Genomic DNA, 26,153 nt, shown 5'->3' on the forward strand with positions numbered 1-26,153 from the left:
ATATGCAGTCTATCCAGGAGCAACTGGAACAACTAAGGGGCCACACCTTGAAGACACTGTTTTACGACTATGAAGTGTTTAGGTGGAATCTACCAAAGAGCAAGAAAGGCCCTATCACTGGCTGTACGGTTAGGCCACCAAGGAAAGGCTATAAAGAGGTGGGGAGTGGGCTGCCTGATTTACTGATGTATAATCTGCGTGTGTGTGTGTGTTATATATATATATATATATATATATATATTTGGGACCAACTTTTCCCATAGACCTAATGTTTTTTGTTTGCCTTACTAGTGTACCTGTACTTCTAGTGCTGTCTGCAAAGCTGTAGGGGGGATTCATCAAGCGGGGGCCAAGAACAGTGGGAGGTGGGGTTCGAATACCAAAATGCGTTTTCCCCATGCAGTATCTGTCGGGATTTTGCAGTTTTTAGACCCCACTACAGCCCAAACCACGTAACGGAATTACACCAAATTTTGCCAAAAGGTAGATCTTGGTCTAGAAAGAGCTGTAATTTGGATCCAAGGTTACCCGCAGATCCAAGCGAAAAGCAAGGCCCAGAGTGGCTGGCTGCAACCTGAAATGAAAGTTGCGGCCACCATTTTCTTTCATGGCTGGACCCCCGGGCCATAAATAAAAACACATTAGGGTTCAGAATAGAAGTATCGTGACCCAGAGGGACCCCTCATGGGCAAAAAAGTTTTTAATTTATGATTTATTTTTTGGCCGAAATCCGCTGATCTACCGCGGTGCACAGCACGACCCCCAGTGTAAATTCACAATGGCTCCATGGAGCTGAAGCCCAGTAAAACTTCTCCTCCCCATGCAGCACCTCCCCTCCCCCACAAACCATACACCCACCACGCCTGGCCAAGCCCGTGTGCAGCATGGGGTTGGGTGCATGCATTGTTGGCCACAGGCCAGGCCCTGCAGCCAACCTCACTGCACATGCCCCAAGGCCAGTCGCGTTGGTGGTTGTATTAACATACGGTAATTATACATTACTTTATGTAATAGAAGTTCACTGAAAAAAAAACAAAGGTTACAGGGACGTTATAGTTAGGTTGGTCTTTTACATACACAGAACCATAGAAATGCAGCAGTTATAAATCTACTTATCTGAAGAAACTATTACTTGTGCCTTTAAGTAACTTTAGGCCATGAGTTATAGTTTTTAAGATAATTGTAACTAAAAGTATAACTATAACTGCTGAATTGCTATGGTTTTGTGTGGGTTAAAACATAATCCTAACTGTAACATCGAGAGAGAGAGACTGACTGTGTGTTTTTGTGTGTCTTCCATTGGGTATGGCGGCTGTGAGACTAGCCCAGGACAATATTGTTGTGAAAACAATAAGTGAAGAAGGATGAGTTTGAGCCATGGAAGGACCTCATTTACCTACATTAGGGAAGGATAGGGGCAACAGAAGAATACGTTTCAGGACCTACACCCTTTCCCGATCCTGCCAGGTCTAAGGGTAGTAACTTCAGAAATTGCCCTTAACCTCTCTGCCTTTTAACTATAAGGCCTGGGTGGAGAGTTTAGGAAAGACTACAGGCCAGGGTGTTAGGGTGAGAATGCCACACTGCTGAAGGGAAATGGCCCAAGTCCCTGTAGTTGAGAGAAGGAAAGAGACTTGAAGGGGAACAGAGGAACCAGAACACGTGGAATAAAATGCAAAAATAGAAGAAACAGCTTGATGATTGGTATACCTTGCGAATGGAGTTACTTCTCAAACATAGGTGGTGCACCCCTACCTTCCAGCCACACAATTAATTCTTGAGTAGCAGGAATGTAATACATATGTTCACAAATTATTTTCTTATAGTTACTTTCCATTGTGTCAGTCCTTCAAGTCCTTTAAATATAAATTAAAATGCAAGGTATTTAATCAAAATCTGCAGCTGCAGGCAGTTGCAGTGCATTTTGTGAGGGGACTGTGTCAGGCTGAAGATCGGGGAGAGGACATATAAGACATGTCTGTAGCTCTTCTAATAATTTAAGCAAGGATCTAGATACCATCCCAGGTTGCTCACTCCTCAGCCATTTAAGAATTACGGGGTCTGATGGCCAAAAATAACGCTGAAAATACTAGGTGCCTCAGACCCACAGCTGTCACACAAACCTAATATTGTTTGACAATATTATTTACTAACAGGGATGTCTCTCCATTGCGATGCCCTATTGATCAGTATCACCTCTACACATACACATTTGGTTTCCTTAATGACTCCACGATAGAACAATTTATAGATGTCATTTTAGTTTGCACATAAGATTGTGTGTTCAAATTACGGTATATTAAGTATTTGTGAATTGTACACCCAGTATCTCTCATGTATAGTTGTTGAAATTTGTGTACGTTCCTATTGTACACAGCCCTAAAGAAGTTCCTTTAGGGAAAGGAATGAAACGCATAGGCTGTTTTAATTGATGGAATGAAGACTAAAAGATGTTTTTGGAGTTTATGTGGGACTTGACTTTATTCTATATGTCGCTCAATTGAGTGCGCTGTAACTCATTTAGTTCACTTTAGATACACATTTGTCATATAAGTGACCATTACACAGCCTTGTCGACCTTCTAAAGGTGATTCTGCAAGGTGACCAAATACTTTTCAGTCCTGGCAGCCTGTCTGTTTTAATGCTGACGTGACTGATGATGCTCACCTGTTAGAGATGACTAGCGCTCATCTGACAAGTGACTGCAGTGCTGGCAGTGCCCCATCACGTATGTGAGTCCTCCACCAGTTCAGGCTTTTTAGCCAGCAGCACATTCCCTTCTTTTACTTGTAGTTATGCTTATTTCTTTTATTAATATGCTCTTCATTGGCATACAGTGAAGAGGTCAGAACTACACCACTGACAACTGGGTCTGTCTTGAAGTTTCCTGGTTTGTGAAATATGTACAGGTTTAAAGGACCACTGTTGCTGGCAAAAAAAAAAGAAAATTGCCCTTTTGGACCTATGTGAGGGACATCTCAATAAATCAAAATCTCCATTTCGAAGAGCAAGGAGATTCTATTGAGGATTTTGTAAGGTCCCCTGGATTATTAAATAGCTCAATGGCAGGAGACACTTTGTTTATTGCACATTTGTATAGTAGTTCATACCCTAAATGAGCAGGGCTCGAAAAATCATAACAATGTTACTAGACCTACAGTTCGAATAACTTAAATAATCTACTCAACCTAACTGTAATGTACTTGACCCGTAAATGGGTCTCAAATTGTGTGATCCTAGTCAAATAGTTTACAGAGTAGCCTTTTCTTAATTCTTACATATGATTGCACCTTCAAATATGTGAGCTCAGCATTTCTGCAGTACAAAAAAAATATTTTGTTTGATTAGGTAGCCTAAAGTTTGCTGCATGCATCACAAGAATCTAGCCCACACACCCATGAGGTCTAGCCCACATAACCTAGGACTTATTTTAGTTTACTAACAACATTGCCGTCAGGGCAGGAGTGTTTCTCACTTTGTTTAAACACTCAATTTTAATAAATATATTACTAAACCATTATGTTGTAACATATTGTCATCTAAACTTAGTAACTTTCCAAGAAATTTCCAAAACCCTCTCCGCTAACTTGCAGCTTTACTGATAAAACTATATAGTGTATTAACAATCTGTGAAAATTGGGTTTCAGAAAACACATCCTTTGCACAGCAAGATTTAAAGTATTCTGATTTGTTTTCATCCTATTAAAAGATTTTTCCATCACAGAGAAATATTTAAAAAAGGGCATTCACAACTACTGAAATATATTTTGAAATGTTTCCACAGTTGACTTAGTCATTTAAAAGTTGTGTGTTAGAAAAAAAACCTGACACCCTATATCCTTTTACATTACATTCTAAGCAGCAGGTCACACAGTTCACCTTACAAAGTCCTGGAACTCTGCAGTCAGAAGGAAAATTAATTTTAAGAAAAATTGGCTTTTGACCTCTGTCTGGGAACACAGAGCAACTGTGACATAAGAACAAGATTTAAAGGCATCTTTTTTGCCCCTCAACTTTTCAGCTGAACAGAACACCTGTTCAGTGTCAACTGCCAGAAGGAATGAGTAAGTATTACAAATAGCTCGACCTGATCAAATAAGACTGGCCAATACAAGTGAATTTTTCTAGCCCTGATAAGGATGCTAAGCGGGCTCTGATTTACATCAATACCTGGGTACCTCATTCGGAGTGCATGCTTGATTGGAATGGTGTTGTCTGTAGATTAGCCTATATGGGAGATGCAGCACTTCAGACTTGCTCCAAACATGGTGCACATGCTTAGCAGTGCTTAAGCTTATAGTGTCACTGTGAAAGTGGCGATTGATGCAGCCATTTATATTTCCTTTACAATGGTTATTCGCCAAACCTTTATCTTTAAAAGATCTTGCTGACATTCTTAACTCCCTCAAAGCCACTCTTCATGATTGTTGTTCTACCCTCATCAAAGCTCTGTCTGGGACGTTCTCTCACCCTTTGTCAATCCCTTTTTCACTCAAGGCATTTTCCCAGAAGCTCACAAGACAGGCAAGATCCACCTTTTCCTAAAAAAAGCTATAAGACCCCAATGACCTTGCCAACTATGGTCAATCACTCACCTACCATTCTTCAGTAAAATATTTGAAAAAGAAGCCTTTATTAATTTCTAGGAACTTGGAGCACTATATCTCAATGCATTAACAGTCTACGAACAAGCCTCCTCTTCTGTCGCTCATTGACTTTATGCTTTTCTTTGACACTGTATAGCACTCCTCTGCCTTTTATTTAGGTTTGCCCTGTAGAAATTATATATATATATATATATATATATATATATATATATATATATATATATCCCTCTGTAGCCGTTTTTGGACTTGGGCACCCATCCTCTGGGTCCCACAAACTAATACAAAGATGAGGAGGGATGCGGGGACCCGATTTTCCCCAAGGGATATTTAAAAAAAAAAAAAAAAAAAAAAAAAACAGCAGGCTCCTGTTGCACCCACTATGCTCCCCACGCAACCCCCATCATAGTGTTATGTGGATCCCCAGGGCAGGCAACTGGGCACCCCCATAAGGCCCTGGGAGATGGGGTTCTCTGGGCCATAGTGACTGTTGGAGAGGGGCTGAGTGCCACCCTCCCCTTAATAAAAAAAAACAAAAAAAAAAACAGAAAGGCCCTGGGGGATGGTGACAGTGGCCGTAAAGATTGTGAAAGGGGGGGCTGCATGCCACCTGCTCAATTTGTTTAAAAATAGGACTTCCCGGGTGGGCATTGGACACTGAAATTAATAATAAATGAGCAACAAGAGGCAATCATTTATTTTTCATTGCTCTTTTAAGAAGGGTCTCTTTATGCCCTTTGAGTGCTTATTTGTATATAAGTTTTTCAGGTTGGTGGCACATAGAATAGGGAATGCCATCACCAAGCCTTTTTAATGTTGTGGCGGCTGCAAGAAATATAGCAGCTATGTATGTCTCCTGGGTCATTAAAACCATGACCGCAGGAGAACTTGTCCTATTTTTATGTCAAGCATGCACGCGCTTTGACCTGTTGTAGGTATTGTGGGCTTTTAACCACACCTACTGCACACCCATCACTTTAACTCATTCGTTGGCTTGCCTTTCAAAAATCCTTTATCATTGGTAAATGCTTTACGTTTGTCCCTCCTTGCCTCCTTGGGGCAGTTTTGTTATCGCCTTGCAGCCCCTGTTACAAGGATAATTGCACGATTGCCAATACGTTTGACTGCAAGTGAACTTTTTAGCTTTTGTCTCTTCTTCGTGCTCATGGCGGCTATGGTGCTTTGAATCGTCCAACTTATGCCAACTGTTTTATACAACGCTAATAGCTCTAACTCGAGCAAATGCGAGACCCATTGCATTGCAAATGCTTGTTTAAAGTACTCCTAGCTGGAATACTATGCTCTTCAGTTGAAGTGCAAGGCCCTCTTGTGATTGCCTTTTTAATAGCTTGTTGGGGGATGAAAAATGTTAAGAGACTCAGACATGTTGGTTTTATTAAAAAAAAAAAAAAAGCCAATATGTCTTTGAGTCTTTCGTTCACCATTTTCAGCCGAGAAAATGCAGTATTAAAAACTGTTAAAGGAAAACTCAGGCATGTTTTTTGTTTTACAAAAAGGTATTAAACATTTTTATAGTAATCACTATTATTAAATATTGCATTGTGTGAATTAGTGATATATACATTAAATTGAAAATATTGGTTATTTCTGGAGAAGGATGATAGATCTGCTTTATATGTATTGATGTGCTCACCCCTTGAGAAAGCCAGTAGGCTCGCTTTTTATCTCTTGGTGGTGTTGCTCTTTCCTGAATGTGGCCAGGACCCGCGAGACCAACTGCATGCTATGCATGCCAGAAGGCCATGCGTGGCATGGGGTTAGTTGCTCTCGAGTGGTTGGTCGTGAACTGCATGGGGTTGATTGCTTGCGTGTTAGGGGTTTGAACGCAGGGCTTGGCCACAGGCCAACCCTAAGCTGCGAAGGCCGTGCAAGGACTAGGGTTGCTTGCCTTCGAGGGTAAGGTGCATGGCCTGCAGGCCTTGCACAGCTAATTACCCCTCATATTACATCACTCATAACACATACTATTGCATCATTGATAATATCTTGCCAACATTTGAAATTACATCTTTGAAGACAACAGTCTGCATGTTGGGGGTGGGCGGGAATAATAGTTACTTTAGTGCACAAGTTATAGTTGCTAGAGATAACTGTAACTGGTGAATTTCAGTGTTTATAATATATGTGCATACATATATAATAGCTGTCCATGTAGTTCAAATTCTGGGGCAGTATTTATAGTGGTGGGAAGAGTTTGCAAATATTTTTTGGAACTTGAGATTGTTGTCCATTCTTCATAGTCAATAAAAGGGCAAGTCTTGCTTGTGTGCAGACTTTTTACCTTGATTATAAGTAAGGATTTTTTTTTTTTTTTTTGGGAAGCCCAAGTGATCCAGTCCTGTCACCTTTTTGGTGAGCTGTGCAGATTATCTTAGATGTGGCTTGTCAAGCCTCTAGGAACCAATGTAGGGAAATGAGAGCTGGCGTGATATGAGCTCTTTCTGGTGGCTACATTTTGGATTTTCTCTAATTTATGAAGTATTAGTAGGGATGCCCCAAAGTACATTCCACAACAGTGTTGGTTTAGTAGCACATCCACCTCATTTGAAACAACCCACAATTTAGCCAGTAAAGTTCCAAGCTCATGTTCTATAGATGCCACTATAGCTCAACTTTCTACCATACACTGTATGAGGTAGCTCTTCAGAATGATTCCCGCTACAACCCGTTTGCCCTTGAACTGTCTACATTTTCACAGTTGACTTCATCCATCCTGGACATCAGCCAGCCCTGTCCTCTACTTTCAGCAGATGGTGAATTGTATTTTTGGGATTTTCACCTCATAGCTGGCCAAGGGGGTCTTCCAGTTGTCTCCAACTACCACTGTCTGACAAAGAGAAAAGATCTCTTTTCAACTCCTGCATGGACTGTGGATAACCGAAGAGGTATAATGATGATCCACATCATAAATGCATTTATTGCCTTATCCCAAAGATAAAGTGCCTCACCATGACATTTTTAAAACCCCTTAAAGGCGCTTAAAGACAGGAAAAGGAGGTTGGCTCTTTACGTACTGAAAAAGAACACAATTCCCCCTTTTAAATTGGATGTCCCCTCCTCAGAGGAAGATTATGTGAAAGTTTCCTACCAAACACTTCCACAAATGTGGCACAAATAATGAAAGCCTATCAAGTTTCTTCAACTGGATTGTACTAATAAAGCAGCCGCAAGCATCTTACCAACAGTCCAAACAACCTTCCTCTAAAAAGGCACCAAAAAGGGTGAAGAACAACCTGGGCAAAAACTAACATATCTGGCATCCTGACGCGTTTTTCCAAGGGTCCTTCAATAGAAATGTCATATAGATCCATTGGTGAGCAAAAAGCCACCTTCAACAACATTCTATCGATGACAGCACTGTTAACAAAGCCTTTGACACTGTGTCTGTTGACAGCAATCCTGTCAGTGGCAGTATCACCAACTGCTATGTTGACTACCGATTGATGATGGAAATTCGATTTTCAAGCATTTTCTCCCCATTGGAACTGACTTTAAGTAACAAACCAGTAATGCAATAAAATCAGTTTCCATCCTAGATTGTGTTGTCATAATACCTTAAGTTAACGAAGACACCAGCAGCAGTGCAAGTAGTGGCGCCCAGTTTCGAAAAGAAATATAACACACCTTATTTTATTCCATCCTGTTTGGCAGGCGATTCTAATTTGTGTGCCATCATCTTTGATGCCGTGCAAGGGTGAACAAAAATCATTTCATGCCTTTACCCAACAGGGAGGGCCAAAGGATTGATAACTTGAGCTGCAGGTTTGGCAGCTTCCATAAAGGCTACAAGTGCCTTAGCTATTGTTGACCGTAACGACCTGAAGATATGGCAGAACATCTCACTGCTAATAGAACTTAATCCTAGAGCAGAGAATGTACTAGGCTAGTGCCATAGTCCAGAAGGGAGCCAGAGCATCAGCAGCTATCATAGATGTGGCAACACACATGTCTAATTCGGGCTTCTGCCAAGTAGCAAGGGGTGCAGTTCTGAGAACACAAGAATGGCTACGTTTCAGAGTCTTCTGTCCAGATGTCCAATTCAAAATCTTGAACACTAACTTAGATGGGCAAATACTCTCCGTTACCTGCATAAACCATATGACAGACTTACTTGTTACTTCCCAACAAATTCTGCTTCAGACCACTTGGAATAATAGTCCGTTATAACCATGATAAATCTTTTTTGACCGCCAAACGCATCCATGATACCCATTGCTAGTTTTACCCATAGTTTCCTTGGCTAGTGTACCGGCTGCAGTGGTTGGATACTCATTTGTGTATTTTGTCACTACTAGAGCACATGCAGAATTTTTATCACGTTATTTATGTCCATCCCAGGCCACCAAACAGTTCTCCAATCCAGTTCCTTTTTTTTTTGTCTTGTTTCGTCCTAGACGGACATGACGGGCAAATTCTATCACTCTACGTGTCAGGAACATAGAGTTCCCTTTCTGCAGGAGCAAATCTCAAAGTGATCCCTTTATTTTTCAGTTTCATTTTATGAGTGATTGTTTGCTGCAGTACGGCTAAATCTCATAAATCACCTCAAACTTTGCTGTCCAGATTGGCACCAAACTTTACATATTTGCTTTTCAGTAGTCTTAAAATCTGACTTTAGACTTCAGCACCTAGCCTCAGATACCCCAATCCTGTGCTTCTTCTGTTATTGAGTGAGTGTATACAGAGGGCTAAGCAGCTTACAAGATTCAAACTAATATTTACAAACAGAATTCAAATCTATTAAGGAAATATCTGAGTTGTCCATGTTGTCATACAGTCTCATTACTTGACACTGAACACCCAAGCTTGGTTGACTGTGTTTTGGTCACTGGCACCTCTCTCAAACAGTATTTGTTTCTGAGGGTTTGGGGGCACATCCAAGCTTGCAAATATGTTTTGATTTTATGGGAGTTGTACAAAGAGAATAAATATATTGGCACTGAAAGATAATGTTGTTCTGCATATTTAATTTGGAGAATCCAATGTAGATAATCTATTTTAAAGTAGCTAAATGTCGAAACCAAAGACCCAAAGAAAAAACACTGAACCAAAGTAATGTGCTTTGCATCAATACTACAAAGCACAAACATTGGAAGTCTTTTGATGTTTGATCTAGCAGTTGTCACCAGTTATTATTATTTTTTTTTTCAACAACGACCCGTATTTTCAAACTGTGTTTGGACCTTGACTAGCAATCCAAATCGGAAATAGCAGAAGCTATTCCATTTCATCAATGAACTTGCCAATTAGCCATCAAGTGCCTCCATCTGTGAAAATGTTTAGTCAGATGGGATTACTGGAAGGATTCCAGATCAGTATCATCAGTGGCATTTGGAAACCTTTCCCTTAGCTTAGTATGAGTTTAAACATTGCACCATTGTAATACTATTGAACTATTTCTTATTTTAATGCTTACACACGCCATACTTTATGAAGCATAGTGATAATATTTATGAAGTCTGTGCCATTAACAAGACCTGAGTGACCAGCTAGTGATATGAATGTCCTATTTTATCTTCTGCTAGAGTACTGTTGTATGACCTTTGAACACATGGTGTGTCTTGAAATTCCATCAGTTGATAGACTTGTATCTTTTATTTTCCACAGACGTTTGATGATGTCAGTGTTTGCGAACATATTTTATAGTGTGAAGTAACTATCATTCCATTTCTTCTTGAAGGTGCTTTATGCATGAGCACTGTAGCTTTATTCCATTACATGCTTACTTGTCTTGGTCCCAATTTCACTCTATATGTTTTAATCAAGAAAAAGCTGCTGTTTTCTTTCCAAAACAAATCCATATTGTTTCCTTTAACTTTGATTAACATGTTGTATTGATTTAGCTCTACTGAAAATGTTACATGATTACAGCCAGTGTTGAAGATGGAAGTTTAAAAACTGGGTATATTTCTCAGATTTTTTTTTTTTTTTTAATGAATTTGCTGTACTTAATTAACTGTCCAAGCAGGCTTTATTCAGATGTTCCTTTTAAAACTGCAATGTTCTGATCCTGCTCATCCGTAAGAGTGCATGAAACCGAACTAAGGGATGAAAAAGTGGTTGGGTGGTCAGGTTAGTCCATCATGCTAACTCTACAAAAGGAACACATCTAAAGGTGTCCATAAACACTTTAAGAAATCGCACTTGAAATTATCTATGACTAGTTGAGTGGTTTTGAACATGTTTTTGATTTAGCTACCCTAATTCTGTTGACTGTCTAGCCAGAACTTCACTATGTATCCTTCTGTACAATGTTTCCCAAACTGTGGATCCCGGTCGTGATTCAATTTTTGGTGGGTGGTGTAAGCCCAAGACCTCATTAAAGATGCCTTTAAATTCTATATTTATCTTCCCACATTTGCTGTGCTTCCGTGACATGACACAGGTCAAATGTCAGGCTACGTCTTCTGATAAATTGCTGCTTATTTTGTTTATTGTAGGCGTTAGTGTTTACAAACCCCTCTTGCTTTGCAATCAGAGAAAGTAAAGTGAATTATGTGACAATCTTCCTGTGTTACACAGTGTGAAAGGAAAGACTGTAGGATGTCTTTTTTTTGTACGACACAACAAATGTAAATACCTGTAAATATCTGTACACGAAAATTACACATTCAGCAGTCAGAAAGCATTAATTAAGCACATTTTTGTAATTCTGAAGTGTGATAGAAACAAAGGGCTTAATTACAAGTACGGCTGTCATAAGACCGCCATACTCGCGGTGGCGGTCCGACCACTAGATTACGATGCTGGCAGTCGAACCGCCAGGGGACCGCAACCACCGCCAAGATTATGGGTTGGTCGGGTTGGTGGCGGTGCAGGTCGTGGTCAAGAACCCCGGTGTAGATGTCGGCACGGCAGTGCAGATCATAACTTGCCTTTCCACCAGTCTTTTCATGGTGGGGTTACTGCCATGAATAGCTAGCAGAAAGGAAGGAATGGGGAGATGCAGAGGGGCTCCAGCACTGCTGATGACCATGTCTTGGGAAGTGCAGTGGCCCCACTGCCAGCACACCTTGCATGCACACTGTCTGCCATGGCTTTGGCAGACAGTGCGCATTCTGAATGTGCTGCCGGCTCAGACAATGTAGCACATCGGCCTTGGCTCGAGGCCAATGCTGCCACACTGTCGGTGCAGGCCAGTTTGGCAGGGAAGTCATACTGTGGTGGTGGGGAGTCTGCCGACTTGGCTGCCGCCTCCCCACCACCGTATTGGCTGTCCGACGGTCCGATCATAATAAGGCCTAAATATTTTAATAGGACCAAAATAAATCATGGCACATTTTCTTGGTGATGCCAAATGATAAATATTCATTGACAACTATTTTCCACACCATTATTTGTGTGCAATATTGTTTTAACAGTAAAACTATATGTCTGTGCAAATTAAGTGGCTGTTTGAATGGAAAATATACCGTTTGTAAATGACAGCACGCTACCAGGCGATGATAGCCACATCTCTGGAACACTGATCTCATTCAGGTGCTGTGCTTAATTCCCTCCAGCCTAAAGGTTTTTAATGATATCCATTTATTAGTTTTTTTTTTTGTACACATGAATACAGCATAAACATGTAAATAGGCATCAGGTGTACAGGCAATTATTACAAATAATTATTATTGCTTCACAGGGGTTCTGTTTATGTATTACAACTCTCCATAAAAGAAACAACACACTACATAGGGTCTCCGTCTATTCACAATTTGTGCAGGGTGGCCTGTAAGAGAAGGGGTGAAAGGGAGCAAGGAAGGTAATAGGAAACAGGTTCATCAGTGGCGGATATGGGATGTGGCTCTGGCTTGTTGTCCTCCAGTTGGGGGGAGGTGCTGGGTTTTTGCGGTTGGGGAGTCTGAGAGTCTGGGGTGTATCGGTCCACCAGGAAGTAGTGCCCTCCACCACCCCCCAATCTTTGGTTGGTATCGTTATGGCCACGCTGTCCCCTGACCTCCTCCCCATGTAAGGCCACCAACTTGCTTTTGCCCATCGGGTGAATGTGCCCTGCCAGTGTTCAGGGCATAGGCGGGGTGGGGAGCTTCCAGCGCATTGTGACCATTTTCTTGCCTAGGATGAGGGCTAGATCAAGGAACCATACTGCTGTTTTCTGTTTGCCTCATCTCACAAAAATACCCAGGGCTCCCGCCTCCAATGATGAAATGCCTGTGTTTCCCTTAACTTGCTCCCTGTTGGATAATATTGTGCTCCACTAATACCGAATCTGCAGGCAGTCCCATAATGTGTGTTGTAGGTCCATCCCAGGGGTGATGACCTTGTTGCAAGTATCAGCAGTGTCTTGGAATGTGAAGGCCAGCGGTTTAGGGCAGAGGTAAGTTTTATAAAGAATGTAAGATTGCCTTAACTTCAGACCGGCATACCATGGCACCTTTCATGGGTATGCCAGGGCTCTTTACCTGTCTTAATTTTGAAGTGGCCTATCAAAGTTTGTTTCCCAGGTGTCCCTCCTCATGTGTGTGTGTGTGTGTCTGTGCCTGTGTCTGAATCTGGTTTGGTCTCATGTGCTGCTCTAATGTCAACCAGAGTGTCATTCAGGACAGCCTAGAGGAGGAATTGTCCTTTGGCAAGATCATGCTTCTTGGTCAGGGACTCGAACGACATCAGTTAGCCACTTTGTTATAGGGCCTTTAAGCTAGATAGCCCATACTTCTCCTATATTTGCATCTGTTGACTAAAGAGGTCATGCCTCCGTGTCGGCAAGCTGAGCAGCAGAACTGCCGGGGGAATAAGGTGGTTGGGTGTTGGTGAGTCAGATTGCTTTTGTCGGACAAGTGACGGCCACCCACAGTGGGAGAGGGGAATCCTGCGGAAGTTGAGCGTTAGGGTACAGGAGTCTGAGGAGAGCTTCTCTGGTCAATGGAGGGGCCGAATGTGCCCCTGTCTTCTAAGACTCGTCCTGCCAGCCAATATGTAAGCCATTGTAATTGGACTTGTAAGTAATTTTATTCAAAGGTGGGAGCCCCTAAACCCCCTTGGTCTGGTGGGAGTTGGAGCTTGCGCGTGTCTACCCATCATCGTGCATTGTGCCATCCGAGTTCACCTAGTAGGGCATGAAAGTATCAGAAGAATTGTTGGTTAGAGTAACTGGGAGGTTCTGAAAGTGGTAGAGAAGACAAGGGGAGTACATCATTTTGGTAATTGCTATATAGACTGCGACCAATAGGGAAAGGGACTTCCAGAAACACAGAGATGACCTAATGGAGGTGACTGCTGCCCCATATTTCCATCAAGTATGTCCGAGAGTGAATGAAATATCCGAATTTCCAGATAATGACCTAAGAATGGCTCCCAACAAATGGGACCTCCCCCTAGTTCTACTCCCCATTGTGCTGCTCCAGGTTTCCCTGGGAACAAGCAGGATTTATCCCAATTGATGAGACCGGACACCAAACCAAAAGTAGTCAAGAGAGATGCTATGTGTCTGATATTTGAGGTGACATCCCTCAAGTATAGGAGGAAATCATCTGTGTTTATTGAGATAGCCGGAGGAGGGGCAGGCATTCGGTGAAGTAATGCCCCATCCCTCCCCTCCAACCAGCACCCTGGTAGCAAGTGGCTCTATCGCCAAAGTGAAGAGCAGCAAAGAGAGATGACTGCCCTGTCTGGTGCCTTGCCCAACTGGGATAGAATAGGATGGACACCCCCTGAAACGGGTCCAAGTGATAGGGAGGTGTCATGTAAGAAGATTAACTTGGTAACATAGGGCCCAAAGACTGTGAATAAATAATCCCAGTTAAGTGAGTGGAACGCTTTATTAATATCAAGTACTAATAAAGTTGTGTGGGGCCATTTGTACAGCTTCCATTAGTTGATAGAGGCGACGGACACTCAAAGATATATTTCTTCCTGGTATAAACCCGTTCTGATGCTTTTGGATCAACCATGGTAATATCTGCTGTATTCTCTTGGCCTGTATCATGCTCAATATTGTGTAGTCTATGAATAATATTCCTGTGGGGTAACATCTAATGGATTCTTTCTGGGGTTTAATAGTAACACCATAGAGGCTTCCCACAGTGTGAGAAGGATGCTCCCTGTTGTAAGTGCAGTCTTGAAAAGATTTATAAAGTTTGTTCAGAACGCCATCTGTCCCTATCATTTCGCCGGTGGACAAAGCTTTATGACCGCATTCACCTCCTGGACTGTTAAAGGGGTATCAATGTCCTCCCGTTGTATCAGAGTGTCTGGTGTGGAGTGTTGGCTCCAAGAACATTTGAAGGTCAGCTGTTAAGGCCTCTGGCAGGGGTTTGTACATTGCTGCATAATAGGAGGTGAAGGTATTGTTTCCCTCCAGAGAACCCTTCATATGTGGTCTGCTGTAGGCAAGTTAAGTGAACGCTTCCAGTATCCTATGATGGAAGTCTGTTAGTCCATTCTGCAAGAGGTAAGCCCTCCTTTTGAGACTCCACTTTGAACTGCATTCATCATTGAGTCTTAAGCAGCTGTGAGGGTGGAGGTCTCCTTTACAGAGGTGAATAAAGCTGAATTTTGTGAATTGGTGGCAGAAAAGAAACATTGCTACGTAGTTCCCTTGCTCATGAAACTTTATTCCCATTCAAGTCCGTAACTTAGCGTTGTACAAAGTTTTCAAAATCAGGATTATTGTGGTCAAGGCAGGAAGCCGGTTCCCTTATGTCTTTTCTTGCTTTCTTCAAACCATGTTCTTTTAATTATTCATTGAAAAATTGTGCGCTGCCCAGAACCTGTGCAACAGCATAAAAGCTGAGCAGCCTCATGCCAACCTTAAAGAATTTAATCATGTATTTGGTTGATAGGTTATTTCCAAGAGCATTCCGTTTGTTCTGTAAAATGTATTATTTGCCCCATCACAATATTTTTATCGTGCTGTGAGGTGAATTGTAGGATTTTTGTTGTTTTTGTTCTGCAAACTACAAGATGACTTCATGTTTAGGATTTGGGCATTATGACTCCCAACATTTTTGCTTTGAGCGTCATTCTGATTCCCATTACTAAGAATGGCAGGCTGATGACAAAAGATGCCCTCTAATTAGGATTTTGTGGTTCATATAAGACATTCCTGTGTTTAAGCTCCATAAGATTTGCAAAACTCTAGCTATCTAAGCATCTGCGTTTTTAGCATTTGGGAATGGTTTGGGGTTAGTGCGGTTGATTTGAAAATACATTTGGAATGCAGTGACACACAATAGGAATGAAGTGGAGAGCTAATGCTATAGTTGAAAAGAATGGGTATTAAAGTAGAATATTAAGGGGGTGACCGTTACTGCCAGTTATCGAAACATGGTATCTTGGTTTCTTTACCAAACAAGAAATACAGAGCGTTTCTGCTGTATAAATTCGAGTCAACTTAGAATGGTCTTTTAAGCATTTTCTTAAGTTTATTAAACAGTAAAAGCTTTCTCAGTCATGAATTATTTTACAGGTCTCATTTTGATGCTTTTGGCATAGTTACTGTCCCGTCCTCGGAGAACTGGTGCCACTTTAGTGGTAAAAATACAAACCAGTAATCATACTTCTTGCAAAATACAACTGATTTCATTTCAGAGTACTTAAGTTTTGTTTTAACCAGTGCTGATCACATAATTCATGCATGTCCAACAGGAAAACCCATTCCATTTTGCCAGCTGTGTACAAAAAAAGCTTAATAGTCTGCAACAGCATTTCTTATTTAATGTTTTTTCAGGTCTGATTTCTATTACCCATCATCTTCCCATTCAAATCCTAATTGTTAGGTTTTCCTGGTAGGTTTCAGTAGTTCAAATGAAATAAGGCCAATCTAGTTGATAATTTTTCATCTGCTGAATATACTCACTTAAATTATCCAAAACATTCATATCGCAGCAATCTTGTTTTATTGTATCCTTGTTTTTGCTGATGTAGAATCTATTTCACAGATTTGAAAACTAAATTGTGTTTTGTTGTGTTCAACTTTTCTGAAATGTTTCACAACATTCAACCTCACATTGTGATTGTTATTTGAGTCACAGGTGCAATTTTTCAGCAAGATTAATTGGAAGTCTTTCTTCTTACCGTCTGAGAATTCCACGACTAACAAAGGAGACAGAATGGTTTCGAAAATTAATCACATGCCAAAAGTGCCTGTTAAAGACTTTCGTTGAAATCTTTGAAACCGATTTGTTGAAAGATTTGGGAAAGATTTATTAGAAGACAAAAAAAAAGTGGGAAACGACAAAATTTGAATAGACTGATTTATTTTAATAGGAGAGGATACATGCCTAGTGGTAAAGACCACTCATAAGACCGGTTCCTTTCTAATTACAGACACACCATGGAATAAGGCAAATATGTTAGATTCACCAACAAGATAAATCTGTATGATTGTATAAAAATCTATTTAATTAAATTCAGAGGAAAAGTGAATTCATTGTGAACCATGCAATACAAGCAGGTGGTTTTGGTACTGAAACTGGAGCGTTTTGGAACCAGAAAAAGTGTCTGTATTCTGCCTAGTGTTACCAGATCTACTTCTAAATGAGGCATACTTACCTCTATGACCTATTGCCTCTGTAGATGGCTCTGTATTGTAGCCATAACCTGATTTGTTCATTATTTGTTTACACGGATTACTGATAAAGATCCCCCACGTATTGAAACACACAACTGATTTATTATTGAGGTTAAAAGAAAACTCTTTAGAAGCCACAAAACGACTTTTCACTTGTAATTTAATCAATTAATATTGGAGCACGATGTATTGAAAAACTGTAATCTGTTGAAAGAGCTCTGATTGAAACCAAATTTGTGAATTGGCTTTCATCATTTCATAATTATTTGAGATTTGATTATGAAACAGCAGTATAAAATACATACTGCTATAGAGAAGTCAAACAAAAATATAAAATATTACAATAATGAAAAAGGCATAACAAATTATAAAACAAATTATGGGTTATAAAATTTAAAAGAAATAAATGGAAGTACAGCAGTTGATATAACCTTTCTGAAAGTTATCTTGTTCATATTCACATCCCTGGATAACAGACAGCGTGAGAATACCAAACATGTGAGAGTACAAAGGATAATCGTTGGTGTGCACTCTGTAAGAAGATGTAGTAAAAACATAATTAAACAGATAATATTCTAACATAGACGGGATATCAGAATAGTATGTATATGAATATATATGAATGTGAATGTATTTAATCATCAGCATATACAGTGCCCATCTCCTTATTGTAGAGGTACTAGTAAGTAGAAATGGGAGTCAGGGCACCTATCTACTATGTGGTGTGTCTCCGAGTGGTAGATAGAGGCGTTGAGGGGGGGGGGGGGTTGGTGTTGGCAAAGTAGTTGTCCAGCGTTCTCCTTACAGGTCTGAACTACGTTCTCCCAGTACAGTGCTGAAGAGCAATACCCTCAGCACCTCTTAAGTGCGAAATCCAGTACATATAAGACTTATAGGGGGTAGCCGAAGTGTCTTTTCAATTATTGAGTACCAACATACAGGCCACAGTCGGCAAGATGTCTATTAATAGAGTGTTGCTAGCTGACCGGCCTTGGATCTAGGAAACCATGAATGAGGGATACAAAGTCACCCTTCAGCCGGACTCCAAATAGAGACAAAAAAGTCATAAACCTGATCCCAGCAATGGGGGAAACAGCACTGCAATAAAAGAGTAGGTGAGGTAGATCCTCGATCTCCCTATTGCATTTACAGCAAGTTGGGTCTTGTGGAGGAGGGAGGATGTCCAAACGTCCTACGTATGAGCCGATATTTAGTTTGGAATAGGGAATGGCAATTTTATGGGAAACAACCAATTTCCAAATTGGTTTCCAGTCATTCAGAGATATACTATTGGACGCATCCCACTTCTTTCATAAGTTGAAGTTCGGGCACATAGTTTTGGGTTTTAGAAAGGAGTAGATTTTTGAGATTTGGTGGCCAGATTTGTTGAAGGAGTCTATAAATTTAGGCAGAGAGGGGTCCTCATGGGAGCAACTAACCCTGGTTGTGCAAGATTTAAGTTTAAGGAAATCACTGAAGTCCAACTCCAACAGATTGCACTGGCGCTTGAATTCTTCAAAGGAGAGAGATGATTGTTGTATACCAAGCTGTTTCAAGAAGTGGATGTCCTTGGCGGACAAGGTAAGCCAGCACACAGGTGTGCCATATATTCTCGATTTAGAATTCCATAGTGAAGACAAGTTATATTAGTTTATTTGGACCCCTAGAAGTTTGTCTATTTTCGTAAGAGCCCGTTTTGTGTTGTCAAAATGTATTTGGCCTGATGGAAGGGTCTAATCTTGGTAGACAAGAGCATAATGGGATGTATATCTTCAATAATCTCTCTTTCAACTAAAAGCCATGAGTGGGGCATAGTCTGTTGAGAGAATGAGGATCTCTGTCTAGCTAGAAATGCAGTTTGATAGTTTTTAAAGTCAGACAGATTTACTCCATGCAGAATAGTGGAAAGTCTTATTTTTTTTTAATGGATATCCTGGGGCACTTGTTTTGCCATATTAATTTTCCTAATATCTTATCTAATTTTTGATGGAAGTCCTTTTACAGGGATAATAGTAATGGCAGCATACCTATGAGATAATTGACTGTTGGGTTCACCCTCATTTTACTGTCTATGTCCACTAGGTGATAAATTTGAGGTTCCATCCAGCCAAGAAGTCTTCTATTTTCTTTAGTATCAATTTGTCATTGTTTTGTTAGGTTTCTATCAAACCATATCCACATTTTATGCCTAATTATTTTAAAAACTGTGGTTGCTACACTAGCCCTGAATTATCCAACAGGTCTCTGGTGCATAAATTGTTTCTCCCCTTCATCTCTGATTTGGCTTTATGTTTATATCCTGCAACTAGCGCATAGTCATCAATTGTATAGTGCATTGATGGAGTGACATGCATTCTCAGTCACAATTGGAATATCATTGGTATAAGCCGCTATTTTGACAGTAGTTCTGTTAAAGCAATATCGAAGATCAAGTCATTTGGTTGGATGTTAAGAAGCAAGGCCAGCGCCAGGACGAAAAGGGAAGAAGATAGCAGACAACCATGACTCGTCCATCTCCAAAGTGAAGGAATGGGACATAAGACCACCTGCATGCACTCTAGCGCTGAGCTCACTATAGAGAGCTATCACCATTCTGGTCAAATCCTCACCTAGGTTACATTTTAATAGTGTTTCCCAGAGAAATGCCTTCAAGAGTCTATCAAACGTCTTTTCGCCATATAAAGATATCGCTACCGTATCAAAGGAGGTGGCCTTGGATTTTTTAAGGAAATGGCATAAGAGATGAGTGTTGGACATGAGATTCTTGATTACGCCTACCTGTGCTCAGCTAATTAAGCACAGCTAATAAAGTTCCAGTCTTTTATATAGGATTTTAACATAGATCTTGCATCTAAATTTATTAGTGAGATTGGCCTACAGTTTTTAGCAAGTGTTGGGTCCTTAACTTCCTTTGGGATCAACACTATAGAAGCTTCACTTGTTATGGTACCCGAACAGTTCTTGACTCTGCAAAGTGGTGTCAAAGATCTAATAATGTGGGAGTAAGAGAGGATGCAAATGTCTTGTAGAAGCTTGCTTTGAAGCCATCTTGACTCAGAACTTTGTTTGGTTTGAGGGGTTTAATGGCTGCCACAATCTCGTCGAGCCTAATGGTTTATTGAGGATGTTTTTGTCCTTCTCTGTGATTCAATGTAAGTGTACACCCTGCACCTTTTGGAGGAAGACTGGGAATCATCATTAAAGAGCAACTCATAAAAGTCTCTGAAGACTTCCAGTATCTTTCATAGATTGGTTTGAATCACGTTTGAATTATCTGTGAGAGCGTTGATGCCCTTCTGGCTCTGTTTATGCTTAAGATAGGACGTAAACATTTTTCTGGCCTTATTTGCTTGGCACAGTTTCAGGCTTTTGTATTTAATAACCCAAACTCCTGCTTTCTTGCTCAGTATCCTGTTGTATTTTTATCTTTTAATTGTTGGGAGGATGGGTATGGGTACGTCCAAATTAGACATATGACGAGCCTGAAGGGTCTTCATTTCTTGTTCTAACCTTGAAAGCTTGCTACTATTGGCTTTATTCATTTTAGCTTGTTCATCAATTAAAGTGCTTCTAACATTTGCCTTAAGTGCGTCCCAGTCAGTGGTAGGGGAGACATCTACAGATGTATTGTCATTAATGTTGTTTAGGATGGTGTTTTCAATAATGTCACTAGACGCTGCATCTTTAATGGATTAGTCGTTGAAACGCCAGACTTACAAGATGGTTTTGTGTTAACCCCTGGGGGGGGGGTACAGAGACATTATGCGATTCTTGAGTATGATTTGTTTGTGGTTGGAAAAAAAAGTGTAGTCCAGGATGTTGCAGTCTCCAGCAATCACGCAGGTTGAATCTTGAGCATAATTTGAGGAGAGATTTGTGGGACTTTGGGGCCTGAAATACGGCTTTTAACTGCCTATCCAAAAATAGCTTCTAGGGGGAAAATAAAGTCGCCACCTCTGATGGTCAGTCTGTCTCCTGGTTTTTGGCTTAGTGGGGCAGATAAGGAGCTCCAGAAGTCTGGATCGTCAGAGTTTGATCCATAAACATTAAGAACATAGAGGGAGTTGCCATTTGTAGAAAGTTTTGTGAAAATCCATCTTCCCCTCATTGTCTAACACAGTGGTTCCCAACCTTTCGACTTCTGTGGGCCCCCACTTTATCATTACTGGAACCCGGGGACCCCCACTGAATCATAATTCGAATCCGGGAACCCCCCACTCAGTCATTACTGAAAGCTGGGTACCTAATCTGTTAATATTATTTAATTTTCTAAGCCATCGCGGACCCCCTAAGGAGGCTTCGCGGACCCCCAAGGGTCCTGGGACCACAGGTTGGGAACCACTGGTCTAACACATGTGAATCTATAGACAGATGTGAGTTTCTGGCAGTCAAGTTCACCACATCCTTCCTCTTGTGTGGCGCGGGTGAGCATAGAGCTGCATTGATCCCATTGTGCCCAAAGGAAGTCACCTCTTTGGGTCCTATCTTGGTTTCTTGTAATAAGATTATATCTGCTTTGAGTGTATATAAATAGTTTTCTGTTTTCTTGCATTTGACCGGCTGATTGAGCCCCTTGATGTTTAATGAGATCACCTTCAGATTCTTAGAGAGGGGAGAGCTGGTCATATTGTGGGAATCCATAAATGATTTGGAGATACATGGGCATAGGGATCACCTTGGCCCTCTTATTTTACCCAAACGAACGAAGGCTGGCACATATCTATTAACACTAGTGCGAGTGAAGTTGTCCTCCTTGGATATAAATGTACTTTCATGACCCATATGGGGATCTTTGTAAAGGCATACTGTTGCCAGGGAGTGAACAAAGGGCGATCAGAAGGTTGGTTTGTCATGTCAAAAAGGTTAAATTGTGTGAAAAAGAGCTAAAATATATTACAACAAAAATACTGAAAAAAAGACCCTCCGAAAAGCACTTCACACTCCAACCAAACACCCACCCCTCCTTTAATGCTGAATGTGAAGGAGACGACAGCGGGGTAGTATTCCAGCCATCATAGAAATAATGTATCAGATCTGATAAAACATTAGTGCGGTTCTGTGAGCCTGGATCCAAATTCAAATTACTATATAAAACTGGGAAAACAAATAGCCATTAGTTCACATGCAAACTTCTAATATGTATATCTAATTCTGTAGGATAACGGACAGCATTTAAGGTGTTTAGCTTGGACCCATATTATAAGTGCACTACATCATAGAAGCAAGTGTAAAAGATGTAAATGAGGTCCAAAAGTTATAAACAGACTATAACAGAGAGATATTCTGGCTTTAACAAGCCTTGCACAAGGGTCCTGTTTCTCATATTACTCCGCAAGCGTGGGGACATATCCAAGGGCGTAGACAATTAGAGGCCATCAGAGCGCATAGTCACAATATATTACAACAAAAATACGTCATATCATGAAAACGATGTCTGATATAGACAGTAGTACCGAACAGTTTGTAAAGCATCAATACAGTGTTGAATGAGATAAGTGACGGCAGAGCCTAGAGCACAAGAAGGCAAAAATAAAAACAATGAGGCAAAATGTAGCATTATGTTGTGACGACAGAAAACCCCCACTTGAAGGGGTGCCGCTTAAAAATAGAAGGTACTAAACTTCCCCATTATAGTGAGTCAGTGGTAGATGAATTATGCAGATAGGTACACTTAACTGCAATAGCACAAGGAAGAGCTCCAGTGTTGCACATGTGAGCAACACTCAGATCAAAGGTATCACACAAATATCATAATTTCTGAGAACAGGGCAGGGCTCCGATTCTATTCTTGTTATTAGGTGTGTGTTTGGTTTCCATGGCCAGGTGATCTTTCATCCAAGAAAGCTTGCAGGTCTTCATGATCAACAAAGATATGGTGCTTCGCATCGACGCAGACTCTCAATTTTGGAGGACCAGCAAAAGAAAACTGCCTGGTCAAATTCCTTAGCCTGGGTCTAAGTGCCACAAATCACTGATATCCACAGTCGACTTTGAGTGGTCTTGTGATATGAATATTTTGGTAATATGGTTATTTTTACGTATGAAGTTCAGTATCAACACAGTATGCTGTTAGTGTAACTGCCTACAAACAATCTGTCAGGTAAAGGCTTTATTTGATCGTTGACATGAAGGGACTCTGTTTGAAGGACAGTCCCGTTGCTTATGGTTGCCATTTCTCCAGGAGAGAAATACAAGAATCTGCTGACTCATCTGCTCCTTCAGGCATTCTGAAAATCTGCAAATTTCCTCTTGAATTTCTATCTTCTGATTCCGCCATGTATCTTTGCAATGACTTTCATAATTCTTGAAGTTTAATAATGTCTTTGGGTTGTTAGCCATGTCCTCCACCGTACTAATTCGGGACTCTGCCTCAGCCGCTTTATTGTTAATGGTGTTAATGCTTGTTCTTACGGCCCACATTTCTAGCTGCATCATATCCGTTTTGGACTTTGTAGATTTAGAAAGGCCATGTACTTCAGCGAGTTTCTTTAAATCATTTTAATTGATGCTGTTTATGTCCGCCTTACCCTTAATAGGTGAGTCTGGGGAAGGGGGTGGTTCCACTTAGGTCCAAATAAGGCTTATTTTAGTGTTGTTTTCAGCCATGGCCAGGCCACTGAGGGTATGATCAAGGACTCTTGTCGACCTATGAGTAGGTAAATCTCTGGACTAGTGTCTCAGTTCCGTGGCCCTTTTTGGTTGGTATGGAGTATAGGAAAAATAAATACATAGTATGCTGGTATATACATGGCACACTGGGATGAGAACTTGTAAAGGATAAAAGTAGTGACAACAGACTCTAATGATCATTTGGATCAAACTGTTGTAGCCCCCTCTTACAGGTCTCATATCAGAGGTAGCCGGAACCTCTGACCATGAAATGCCAAAGCCAGTGCCACTAGAGATGTTATGCCCTTCTAGAATAGCCATTTATTGAAAAGCTTCACGTGCTATGTCAGAAGCATGCCAATCTTTTGTTGTGCATTGACAATTCCTGTTGCATTTGAAATCACTGTGGGAAACTGTTTCGAGAATGTTACAGTAATGCCAAGTGTTGTATGTTACAGTAATGCTGAGTACTGCTGTAAGCTTAGTTCGATGCTATGGAGTGGCCCTCCATTTTAAGGTCAGGCATGTCGGGTTGAGACAGCCATGTCATCTGTTTCTGTTCACTGCGAGCTGTTGGGGGATCCAAACATGCACAGAGATGGGGAAAAGCTGGCAAAAGAGGCCGCAGGGAGCGGGCTTTGGTTGTGGTTAAGTGTGAGATCGCTAGTGCAAGACAAAATTAATCCCCTTGTGTCTGACCGCACTCAATCAGGGTGGCCATTTTGAGCAAAGAGTATTGCTAGTGCTGGTCGGGAAAACGTCACATTAAATTCCAGGGACTAGTGTTGTACAGCTTTGACAGTATTTTAGATTTGACTTTGAGTTCTGTTAACATAATTTGGCATTTGCTTTGTATAGCAGCATTATTTCTTAACATCTTCATATACATATGGGAGAGACAAAGCATTTATGGAACATGAAAGTTGAAAACATTACATAATATGCTGGTAGCGCTTCATGGGACTGTTGGGAGTTTAAAGAGGACCATAACACAAGTTGATCACATTTCTAGCCTATTTGAAAATACATTTGTATGCTATTAAACTCACAATGGCAGTCTGTTCTACATGTTTACTTTACTTGGGCCTAACTAATTACCCTACTGAAAAAGATGTCATTGCTACCTATGTATCAAAAAATCATGTTTTAATCTATTAAGAAACATGTGTTAGAGCTAAAGACAACCTTTTTGGCCCTTATCGCCTTGTAGAAATAAATCAGGGTAAGAACGGTTCGTGAACAGACCGGTTGACCAAGATGTTTTGCTTCCAGAAAGGGGGCTGACAAAGTTGCGCGCACTGCCTCAGCAAGCTCAGGAGATATCAAAGTGTGCTTTTCAGAGAAGAATAAGTGTAGTTGCCCTGCACTTCACAGGAATTCAAAACACAGAGGCAGAAAAGCAAGTGCTTCACATGAGTGGGAACTAAAACAGTTGATAGATATTTTCAGAAATGGAGCAAACCACAGATATATATAAATTTGCAACACAATATGACCAAACTTTGAGTCCAATTACCTGCACCAGGTCAGACGTTTGCAAATACTTTCCCCCCAATCCCATTGTACCACTAATGTTGGGCAGGTGCAAACAAGTGACCATGGCACTAATCTTGATTGCAAGCATGGTTCTCAGATCTAATGGGAATGGCACAAGACAGAGTGATGAGACTAGCAAAATCAGAACTTGTTCACAATGCAAGGGTGACAGGTATGTCACCTGGAACCAGCAACCCTTAACCTAGTACCATGGTTCATCAGAACCAATATTATGGACCCTTGCAGCTTCCACAGAGAGTCATTGAAGTTTTGAAGGAGGGAGAAGGCCTATCAGAAGAAAATGCTACATAGTGAAATAGAGCAGATGCATACACTGATGTGACAGGGTGGCACATGGGTTCAATTAGACACAGGTCGCTACACTGGTTAAGTACCTCACCAACCTGCCAGATAAGGAACCTTTAATTTACCTCACTTAAGGTACAACTCTGTGCCATAGTGGCCTACACAATTGACATTATAAGAATAGGTTTCTTGAACACACCAGTGGTTAAGAGATTTCTAGAATGGTCAAACAGGGTGGCCCCACTAAGGCTGGCACCCACACCAATGTGGAACTGAAACCTAGTGCTATCACAGTACATAAAGCCTACTTTCGAGCATTTGATAAGTCAGGTTCAAATGCTTGACACTCAAGACAGCTTTTCTGATTGCCATTTTATCCTTATGAAGAGTTAGTGAAGCATAGGCATTACCAACACCAGTGCCTTCCTGCAGGTACATAGGGACAGAACGATAATGAGGTCAAATCCACAAATTCTAGCCACGTCTTTTCACATTTTCATGTCATCCAAGCTGTGTAGCTGTCAACTTTTTCCCAAAACCCCAGATCACAAGTGATTAAAAAC

At 40.9% G+C, this 26,153-nt stretch overlaps 1 protein-coding gene across 2 annotated transcripts in view; it reads left to right on the plus strand.

Moving 5' to 3' along the window:
• PSMD14 (proteasome 26S subunit, non-ATPase 14) overlaps window positions 1-26,153 on the plus strand; it is a 383,293-nt gene that overhangs the window by 65,497 nt on the left and 291,643 nt on the right. The gene's annotated exons all lie outside the window — the stretch shown is intronic.

Source organism: Pleurodeles waltl, chromosome 3_1, assembly GCF_031143425.1.
Source record: "Pleurodeles waltl isolate 20211129_DDA chromosome 3_1, aPleWal1.hap1.20221129, whole genome shotgun sequence".
Lineage (NCBI taxonomy): Eukaryota > Metazoa > Chordata > Amphibia > Caudata > Salamandridae > Pleurodeles > Pleurodeles waltl.